Source organism: Phoxinus phoxinus (genome assembly GCF_949152265.1).
Source record: "Phoxinus phoxinus genome assembly, chromosome: 3".
NCBI lineage: Eukaryota > Metazoa > Chordata > Actinopteri > Cypriniformes > Leuciscidae > Phoxinus > Phoxinus phoxinus.
In genome coordinates, this window is record NC_136878.1 from 41,064,911 (window position 1) to 41,074,858 (window position 9,948).

A 9,948-nucleotide genomic window follows, 5' to 3' on the forward strand; every position below is an offset into this window, starting at 1 on the left:
TTAAAGGTGTTTTGAGGTCATAACATCGTATTGTGCAAGGAACTAGACAAAAATAAGTCTTTCTTGGATAATCTGCCCCGTAATCAAAATTTTGCATGAAAAGGAATAAAAGTTGTTGATGTTTTACTGCCTCTGGTGTTCATTTCTGCTGGAAACTGCAGTAATTTGTATGTATTCGTACGTTTATGGAGATTTGCACAAATGTAGGTAGAGGCATGTTTTTCCAATGTGCCTGTGTTGGTTTGACGCTGTAAAAGATGTGAGACATGAGCACAGTGGTCAAACACATCCGTCTAGCACGTGTTAACATTGAAAAACTATATGGAAAAGTATGTGTTCTTACATGTCCACTATGGTTTTGGACACCACTACAAATGGCTGTGCCCTCTCATAATGTGGTTTTCAATCCTGGTCTTTGCATGGGGACCCACCTCTCTACACATTTTATATGTCTCCCTTCTTTAACACACCTGATTCAGATCCTCAGCTCATTAGAAGAGAGCTTTATAAACTGAGTTGAGTGAGTCAGATAAGAGAGACATACAAAATGTGCAGAGCAGTGGGTTCCCAGGATCAGAATTGAAAACCATATAGGGGGAGATTTCAGAAACTGCCATATATAGGTTTTATATAGTCTTTGTTTGACGTTAATACATCACAATTAAGTGTCTCAACAGATTCCTTTACACCAGTGGTTCTCAAACTTTTTTGGTCACACCCCCCTTTAAACCTTTAAAGCCCGGGAAACACCAAGCTGATGTCAAAGCACTAGCGGAGATGAAAGTGGACTTTGTTGTCACCTCTTGTAAAAATTTAATTCAAAATGCTGAATCAGCACCAAAAAAAACGATGGCATCCGACTAGAGCCAACGATGCAGAACACGCAGGAAAAAAATTAAGCCAACCTACGCTCAGAAACCGTTGCCTTGGAGTGTCCGGCTTAAAGAATCTGGCACCCAACCCCCCACCACCACCTGTGACTACCAAATAATTTAGCTAAAAATGATAAAAACTACAATGAGGGAAACACATCCAAACCTTTTTACCTGCTTAATCAAAGAGTTCTACTTAAAAGGCTCAATAAATGTCAGCATGCCATGGATAGTCCCACTTATCCACCATTTGTTTCCTCTGGTTTTGAATAATGAGGGTGCACACGCTCAGATCTTCCACTTAGAGGGTCCTGTCTTTCTTCAACTTAAGCTAATATTTTCTTTGTTAAACACAGAGAACAGAATAAAACAGCGGGAACCAACCAGAGCAGGAGCAGATGGCAGAGGCATGCATGGAGATGTGTATAATAACACACACACAGTGGATCACACTCCCTTTCAGTCAGCCCAAAGGGGCCACATGTTTACCAAACAAAACAAATCTTCAAGACTAGAGTTATCTCTTGTTTTGGCCGCTACCATATGGAGCAAGCAGTGAGATTATTAGGATTTAGTATTCCCTTTAACAAGAATAACTACTACTCAAGTGGATAACCAGATTTGTATTTATCGCACATTCCCAAAGAGTGCCGAAACTCACCTGCTCAGAGAGTGTGATGTGCTCATATTTTAAACATGAGAAATCAAATTTGCCTTTATCTTTTGATTTAAAAGAGGTCTTTGTCTAATTAAAACAACCTGCAAGTCACATAGCTTACAGTTTTTTTCGATTGCTAAACGACAGTGAGCACAACTGGAGCTACATGTGCAAAACTCTAACTACAGTCTGCACTACCAACAGTCACCTGAGCTAAACAGTTCACATCACCTGCAAAACTCACTCCAAGCAACACAACTCTTAACACATGGCTCAAAACAGGCTCAGTGCAGACAAACACTATGCACAATCCTCACTGAGATAACACACACTGTCACTCAGAACACACTGAGAGTAAAAACACTAGCATCAAACACCAATACAGAAAATACAAAGTTTTCATCTTTACAGTTTGAACAATTTCAGTGACTTCATACAAAGTAATATTTTCTTCAAAGAAAAGAGTGACATTCTTTCACATGATTTATTTACAGTAAATTTTTAGAACATAACAATTCTTTAAGGTAAATGAAAATTAGCAGTTTGCTTCACAATAGTCTGTAGTAATTTACAGAATTACAGTAATGAGGAAAAAAAAGGTAGAAACTAAAAGTACATGTAATTCAAACAAATAATTGAGGGGCTAATCCTGCTAATCTCTAGCATCAGGCCACAGGTTTTCATCAACATCACATCAAATGTTCTCTCTTGCCATGCACCTGGGGAAGAACCTTCTGGAGTGCCTTATCCATCCCTGGTAGTCCTCTGGACTCGTATCCTCACATCCGGCACGCATGGCTTCCAAAAGAGACATTTGGTCATGTGGGTGGTGGTGACCAAACACTTTACACCTCCAGGCAGAGAACAACTCTATTGGGTTGAGGAAGGGTGAATATGCAGGCAGGTACAAAACCATAAATCTGCGACAATAGCATTTTCCTGCGCATCTGAAAATATGTTTCCTCTTCCTCCTGTTGGGGCCAGCCTTTGGGTTATGTTGTATATTACAGTATATACAGTAATACAGTAAAAATATATTTTACAGTCAAACTTACTGTAATATATATCTGTGTAAATATTCTATAATTGCAAAACAAAATAAATTCCTGTAATGTTCTCATTTACTGTAAGGATGTAAATCTCACCTGTTTCAGCTGAAGTTGCCATCAGCAGTGTTTGAAAGGCACAAGGCTGAAATCTATTCTGTTTTGAATGTGTGGTTCACAGTTTTGACACCAGTGTGTTAGCATTTGAACAAAGTGCTGTAAATCCACAGTGTTGTGCAGGTTGTGGTTAAAGTCATGGGATAAGTGTGTAGAGTTTTGAAAACTGTGTTTAAGCAATGAAAAACGAACTAGAGTTTGGTCCACATGAACTGCTGCTGTGCAGACTGTAGTTAGAGTTTTGCACATGTAGCTCCAGTTGTGCTCACTGTCGTTTAGCAATCGAAAAAAACTGTAATATGTGCTCCTCATTATAAACAAAGCATTTATTTAGCTCAATTCAAGCTCAAAAAACTGTTTGTTTTGATATTGGGTGACCTGTGGCATCACATGGGACATGCCTTCAGAGGAAGACAATGACGAATGGTTATACATCCTCGCATCATAGCCCCGCCCACTATTAGTCACTTAACGGCTGACATTTGCCTACAATGGATGCGAGCGTCGCGTCAAAAGCAAATAGAATCCATTATAATCACTGACGCTGTCGACACTGGATACAGAATACAGATGCACGTTCAGTTTCTGACATACTCCACACACCTGAGTCAGCCGACAGGATAAATGTAAGAGTGAAAGAAAGTTCCCTTCGACTTTTTTTGACCATTTTAAACAACTAGTTTACAGACTTCAGAAGGATCCCAGTGTCAGAAACAAGTGGATGGTTTATTTTAATATCGTCCTGGATCGCGTCTTTTCATAAAGATGAATTGGTCGTTTTCATTTATTTTCTAATAATAATACAAGGAGGAGTTTTGATGATACAACTAGAAGTTGGAAATAAGGGTGAGGAGGACATGCCAAATAAGGCATCTGTTGCATTATGATGAAGAAGAAGAAGAAGAGGTAAGAGTAGCGGATCCAAAGAAAGATATCCAATACACAAACAAAAGAAACAGTATTTACAAAACAGAAACAACACTAGACGAAGAAATGAAAGCTTTAGCATAAGTTCTGCCGGGAAGACTCAATTACTACGTCAACTTTTGCTTCACTTCTATCCAATCATATTCTTATGCTCACTGTATAAAAGCTCGATACTCACACATGTTTGAGTTCGCAGATACTGAAGCGACGATTACCCCCATCCTCCCCACCACCAACAGGATGGTCCCGTCCATTCCTACCGGGGGGGTCGGCTGCGCCCCTGCCTTCATCTCCAGTTCAATTGCAGATCCGATACCCTCGGATTATGCACTACGGACGGGGCCTACGCCAAATGACTTTGTATATTATCAGCTTGCTGAGCTGTCAAGAAATGTACGATTGTTGAAATAATTCTCCCGAGTCTTTCTGGAAGAACTGAAAGAACTGAGGGCAATATACAGTATTGAAACAACTGAATATGAAACAGGTGTGAAATAATCAATGAACCAATGAATAACCATGACGAACAATGATAAGCAGGAAATAAACAACAAACTAAAAAATTCAAACAAACTAAAAATCCATGAAAACGAAACTGAAAGTACAACAGAACATGACAGTATCCTTACAATAAAAGAAAAATTCAATTTTAAATTCAATTAATTTATTTTTGTTAATGTGTGTGTTGACGTCTAGCAGGCTTAGCTATTCATTATTACACATCCTTTTTACTCATATCTATAAGGGACAGAAATGGCACCTGGTTTGTAAAACAGTGGTTCTCAACCAGGGGGCCGGAGCCAATTTATATTCCACTGTTGCTACAATTTATGGTAACACTATTTTGATTGTCCCTTATGAACATTCGGTTGACTATAAATAACGTTGCAACTGCTTGTCAACTAACTCTAATTAGAGTATTAGTAGAGTATTAGTAGAGTATTAGTAGATTGTTAGGCTAGGGTTGGGGTTAGTTGAATAAGTTGACATGTAGTTGCAAAGTTACTTATTTGTATTACAACTGAATAGATAGATAGAAGGACATATATAGAATAGATAGAAGGCATAGATAGAAAGGCCCTCAAATATTGTCTTGGACAAAAAAAAAAAAGGGGGGGGGGGATACATGACTCGTGCCTTTTCCAGTCAAATTGTGAATATTTTAAGTTGTCAGCAGCAGACATTGATCCAGACCAGGTGCAGACCCAAAGGTTGGGTGTAATTAGCACCGCCATTTAACAAGGCTGTCCCGTGGACCTTACTCCTAATATCTGAACAGTCACCAGTTCTCCTGCTATGTTAGCACCTGACACAGACAGATGATGAACAATGCGGCTGCCTGTTCCACTGCCAGCGAGATGAGACCCATCTCTCCTGCCAGCTGTAAGCCTGTGTGAGGTGATATCTCACACACAGAGCTATGATGAATATGGAGACACCACGAGTTTTATTTCGTTTAGACGCCAGTGCTTGTTTTTTATATGAGAGTAAATTCACTCAGTAAGGCAGCTGTCATTTTGGATTGTACCGTATGAGAGTCTTTTTTAAGAGACAATGATGTGCCAATATTAAATATATACCCCAATGTAACTTTGTCATACTTAGATCTGTTCATTTATGTCAAGAAATGTTGCATTCAGAGGATTCGGGTTGCTTTAAGGCTGCCTTGGGCCTGTATTCATGTACAGACACCACTGAAGTAAACTGCACCTGTTTAGATCATGTAATATCGGATTATGTGACTGACTTTTCACAATACAGGAAAACTGGAGAGCAAGGACATTCATAACTGACTTGTAGTGGTGTTTGCTATTACTTTTGCTCAGAGTTATGGATTTGTTCTAAACCTTTAACCCTAAATATTACTCTTCGCTGTATCTCATCCTGCACTGTTTGTGCTCCACAGAGGTGTTTTATCAAGTGATCAGATTCATTATTTTCATAGTGGAAGATAATACTGGGCAAGAGAAATCCCATAGACACTGAAAAGAACATCTCTACTTCTCTAGCAATGAGACTTTGGATGAGTCTCTAAGAGAGTGACTTAGGGACAACAACACTGTCGAAACCACCTAAAAATGCTCTATAGCAAACACCCAGACACCCTAGCAATCATACCAGTGCCCTGTAAACCTGGCAAATTATTACATTTCCTTGAACTCAAATGATTATATTGAAGCTTGACTATTGCAATCCAATCACTACACATATAGTAAATAATCATGATGCTAGTAAGAGTTTTCTCTCTAATGGTGGAGTTGAGAGGACATCATCCAGATTGTGAGTGGATATAACATTATCCCCGTCATAATGGTGCCATTGACATTGCACTAGTGTAGACAGCCCCACAATAGAGCTTGGATAATTAACCTTCATTACAATTCCAGTTCACAGTTTGTATTACGGATCTGTGTAGCGCAAGCACATCAAGGGAGAAGATAAAAGAGCCCTACAACAATGGTCCATTCAATAATAGTCTGCCTAAAAAAAATACTCTTTGTTTTATATTTGTGTCCGACGTGGTTTCATTTCATTGAGAAAATGAGACTGTGCAGTGGGGTGTCATGTGAAGGTGGAAGCAAATAACTAAAGCACACTGCAATGTGAAGTGATCATTTAGACAGTGTGCATCCGTTGGTTGATCTAATGAAGTGTTGAGAGCTTTATTAAGGGGACGTTACACAACAGTGATGTCCTAAAAACGTAATTTTTTTTGAGTTTTTAGAGTGCAGATGACAACGTTGTCAAAATGATCCCCGTTCACACTGATCTGCGAAAATTACTCATATGATGCCAACTACTGACCAGGCCAGTAGTTGGCGATGCTACTTTGTAAAGAAACGCTTTAACGCGGAAGGAAGGTGTTTCCTGTGAAGGTACGAGACTTCCAATTTATTTCCCGCTATAGGAAAATAACAAAAAGAATATCGAAGTGCAGTAAACTGTCAAACTTATTGCACTACAAATCCACATGTTTTTTATTATTAAGACAATACATTAAAAAATAATATGGTAAAAAAAATACCAGGTTGCAAAATCAAGCAGCATAATTAGCTGTTTTGTACTTCTAAAAATAACTGGAAGCGAATGACACCGGAAGCCATAAAATAAGGTGGATAGACTGAACACTTAATACACATGGCCATTTGACTGATATGTAAAGCAAATAATTACCGTTCGTTTTGTTTGTAGGGGTGTGAAAATGTACAGTTGATCGGGAAAACAGATCGGCGTGCATTTATTCAAGAACCTTGTGCAAATTTACTGCAACAATGACACGTGAGTAAATGTGGAAATGTGAGTAAACTTTCTTCTGAGAATTTCAAATTATCTAAAAGTTCTTCAAAGAGGTGGCTTGGCGTCACAGCGGCTTTGTTTCCAGGCGTACAATTAAAGAATGTGACACTCACGTCTCCCGTAAATCCTATAGAATTCAACCAATCAGATGATGACTTTGAAACTCCTGAAGTGTTGCCCATTTTGTGTGCCTTATGCATCAGACGTTCAGCCAACTATCCGTGGTTGTGACGTCTGAAGCTGAGACTAGCATTACCCTGTTTTCCTCGACAAAATGCCAAAAGGGCATTTTGCATTTTGCATTTAAAATGCAAAATGCACTATTGCATTTAACCAAAAAAAAAAAAAAAAAACATTAACTTCAGGACGATGGAACCAAAAGTGCAAAAATATAAACTATAAAGTTTGGCCTACAAAAATACATCATCCCTGCAGCACTCTATAGAATCACAATAAAGACAGAAATATGCTCTTATTTAATAATGTCTGGTTGATAAATATTGCTATGTGATTTGGACTGTTATTCCAATTTGGTAGATCCTCACATGTTGGAGCCGTGGCCTGTGGTTCATTGTACTGTGGTGTTCAAGTGGGAAATTCAGGTTTGAATCTGGTCTGTGTCATGTGCAGATTTCATTCCTCCAAAAATCCAATCTTTTCGCTACCGTCTCTGTACTAATCAACAGCACAAGGCCCAAAAATGAAAGGCCAGCTCTTTGAGTGTCTCTAGCGGTAGCAGCAGACCGGGGCCTGAGACCGGCGAAGTGGGAGGCTTCAAAGGTGGCAGGAGTGCTAGTGGACCCACTCATCCAAGCAGGATCCCTGTCAGCTCTTTAATTACTACTCACTATTTCTTTCACTTACATCTTTTTTTCTGTCTAGAACTCAAATAAGCATACCATGAATTTAATGAAATGAAGGTTATCAAAATGGGAGAGTGAGCTACATTGGCTGATTATTGAAAGGACGATTTGCCACCTAATGAACCCTGGAGCCCTTACAGAAAGAGCAGAGGAGGGGTGGAGTGCTATTTGATGTTCCAGACCCTCACATTAAACACAACAGCACAGTGAAATGAGAGAGAATGAGTGAGGACATGGCTCTTTTATTACACATGCTTTCTGTGACTATAGAGGGCACTGGCTCTCACAGGAGGAGGAAAAAAGAGATTTGTTTTTTGTTTTACAATTGAAATAGTCATAGCCAGAAGTAATTTATTGTGAACTGAGGGTTATTAACATTTAAAGAACAGCTGGGAACAAGGTGCAAACCATTCAAATGCAAGGGCGCAGCTTTGGTTTTAACAAAGGGATATTTTAAAGGTGCCGTCAGTCATTTTATTCCTCATTAAAAAAAGTTTTTATGGATAAATTCATGAAAAGTTTTGGGAAAATGTTTTAAATAATGCACACCATGAGATGAAGACTCCAGACTCCTATAATATCCTAAAAATACATAGACCCACGTGCCATGTTGATATCACATGACCAATTGTATACTTTTTACATGTGAAATGAATTAATCATGATTAACTGTGAATATATAGAGGATTTTGGTAACACTTTACAATAAGGTTCATTAGTTAACATTAGTTAATGTATTTACTAACATAAACTATATGAGCAATACATTTGTTACAATATTTATTCAACTTTGTTAATGTTAGTTCATTAAAATCTGTTCATTGTTTGTTCATGTTAGTTCACAGTGAATTAACTAATGTTAACAAATACAACATTTGATTTTAATAACTGTCACATCTTGTTTTGGTCTAAGTCTGTTCCATGTCAAGCCAAGGCTTAGATTATTTTGAGTTTGTTCATGTTTGTATATATTAAACTGCAACTACTAAGGAAGTTAACTAATGTTAAACAATGAACCTTATTGTTAAGTGTTACCAGGATTTAATGGCATAACTGGAAAAAAAAAAAACTTTCTGCATGATGCTGCATCCATGCCACTAGGTTGCAGTTTATTTGCCTATATTGTGAAATTGCGTCCCTTAGCTGATTAGCAGAGGTGTAAAGAGTATCCTACTTGAGGAAAAGTACAGATAGCTTACAGTGAAAATTGCTCCATTTCAAGTTACAAGTCATCAATTCCAATATGACTCGAGTAAAAGTCTTCAAAATAAAACTGAAGATCTCAAAATTGCAATAAATCAAGGTCGACACAACATCCTCTAAAACATCTACAGCACTCAAGCCTCAGTTAAGCTCAAGTGCTCAAAAAGAGAATAAACCAATATCCTTCAAAAAGGTCTCTTCAGAATAACAGATCATTAAAATAATGTTAAATAAAATGAAATAGTCAAAGCCTACTTGCACTGGACGTGCTGGATTTGGCTCTATGTCTTATCTCATATATAAAACATCTGTGATTCAGCAACTACCAGCTAATGCACTCACATTCGTGTAAAGTAGCCTTGTTGAAAAGTTTGGGTGAGTAAGGGAAAAACGCACAAGATATAGATCCATCAATGGTCTGCAGATGGCAATATCACTTCTATTGTAGCAGAAATAAACAGAAAAAGTTAGGTGCCATGAAAAATGTTACAAGTAATTGGGTGCTTTTCAATACTCAAATTGATGCTTCCACGTTTCCTCGCTCCTCTATTCTCCAGCCCGTGACCTGGAAATCGATCAAATTCAGCCATCTTGAAGGACATCTCAATTCTCCAATTGCAGCAATTGCAGCTTTCTGAAGAGTCATGAGTAAATATACAGGTGTATCCTTCCCTCGCATCCTAAGGGGGTGGAGCTAAGAAGCGAGTAAAGGTAACGAGGATGCACAAATAAGAAATGAGAAGCACCCATTGGCTGTGTTCAAAATCAACCCCTATACCCCATTTACTATTCCCTATACTACTCCACTAATATAGTCCACTTGAAGGAGTGAATGAAAACGCGTGAGTGAACTCTGACAAATTCATAATTTGCAATGTACTTATTGTGTACATACCATGTTTTTGTACATGTGTACCTGCCTGTAATTACATCTATTACACTTTTGACTCATTCCTAACATCCCA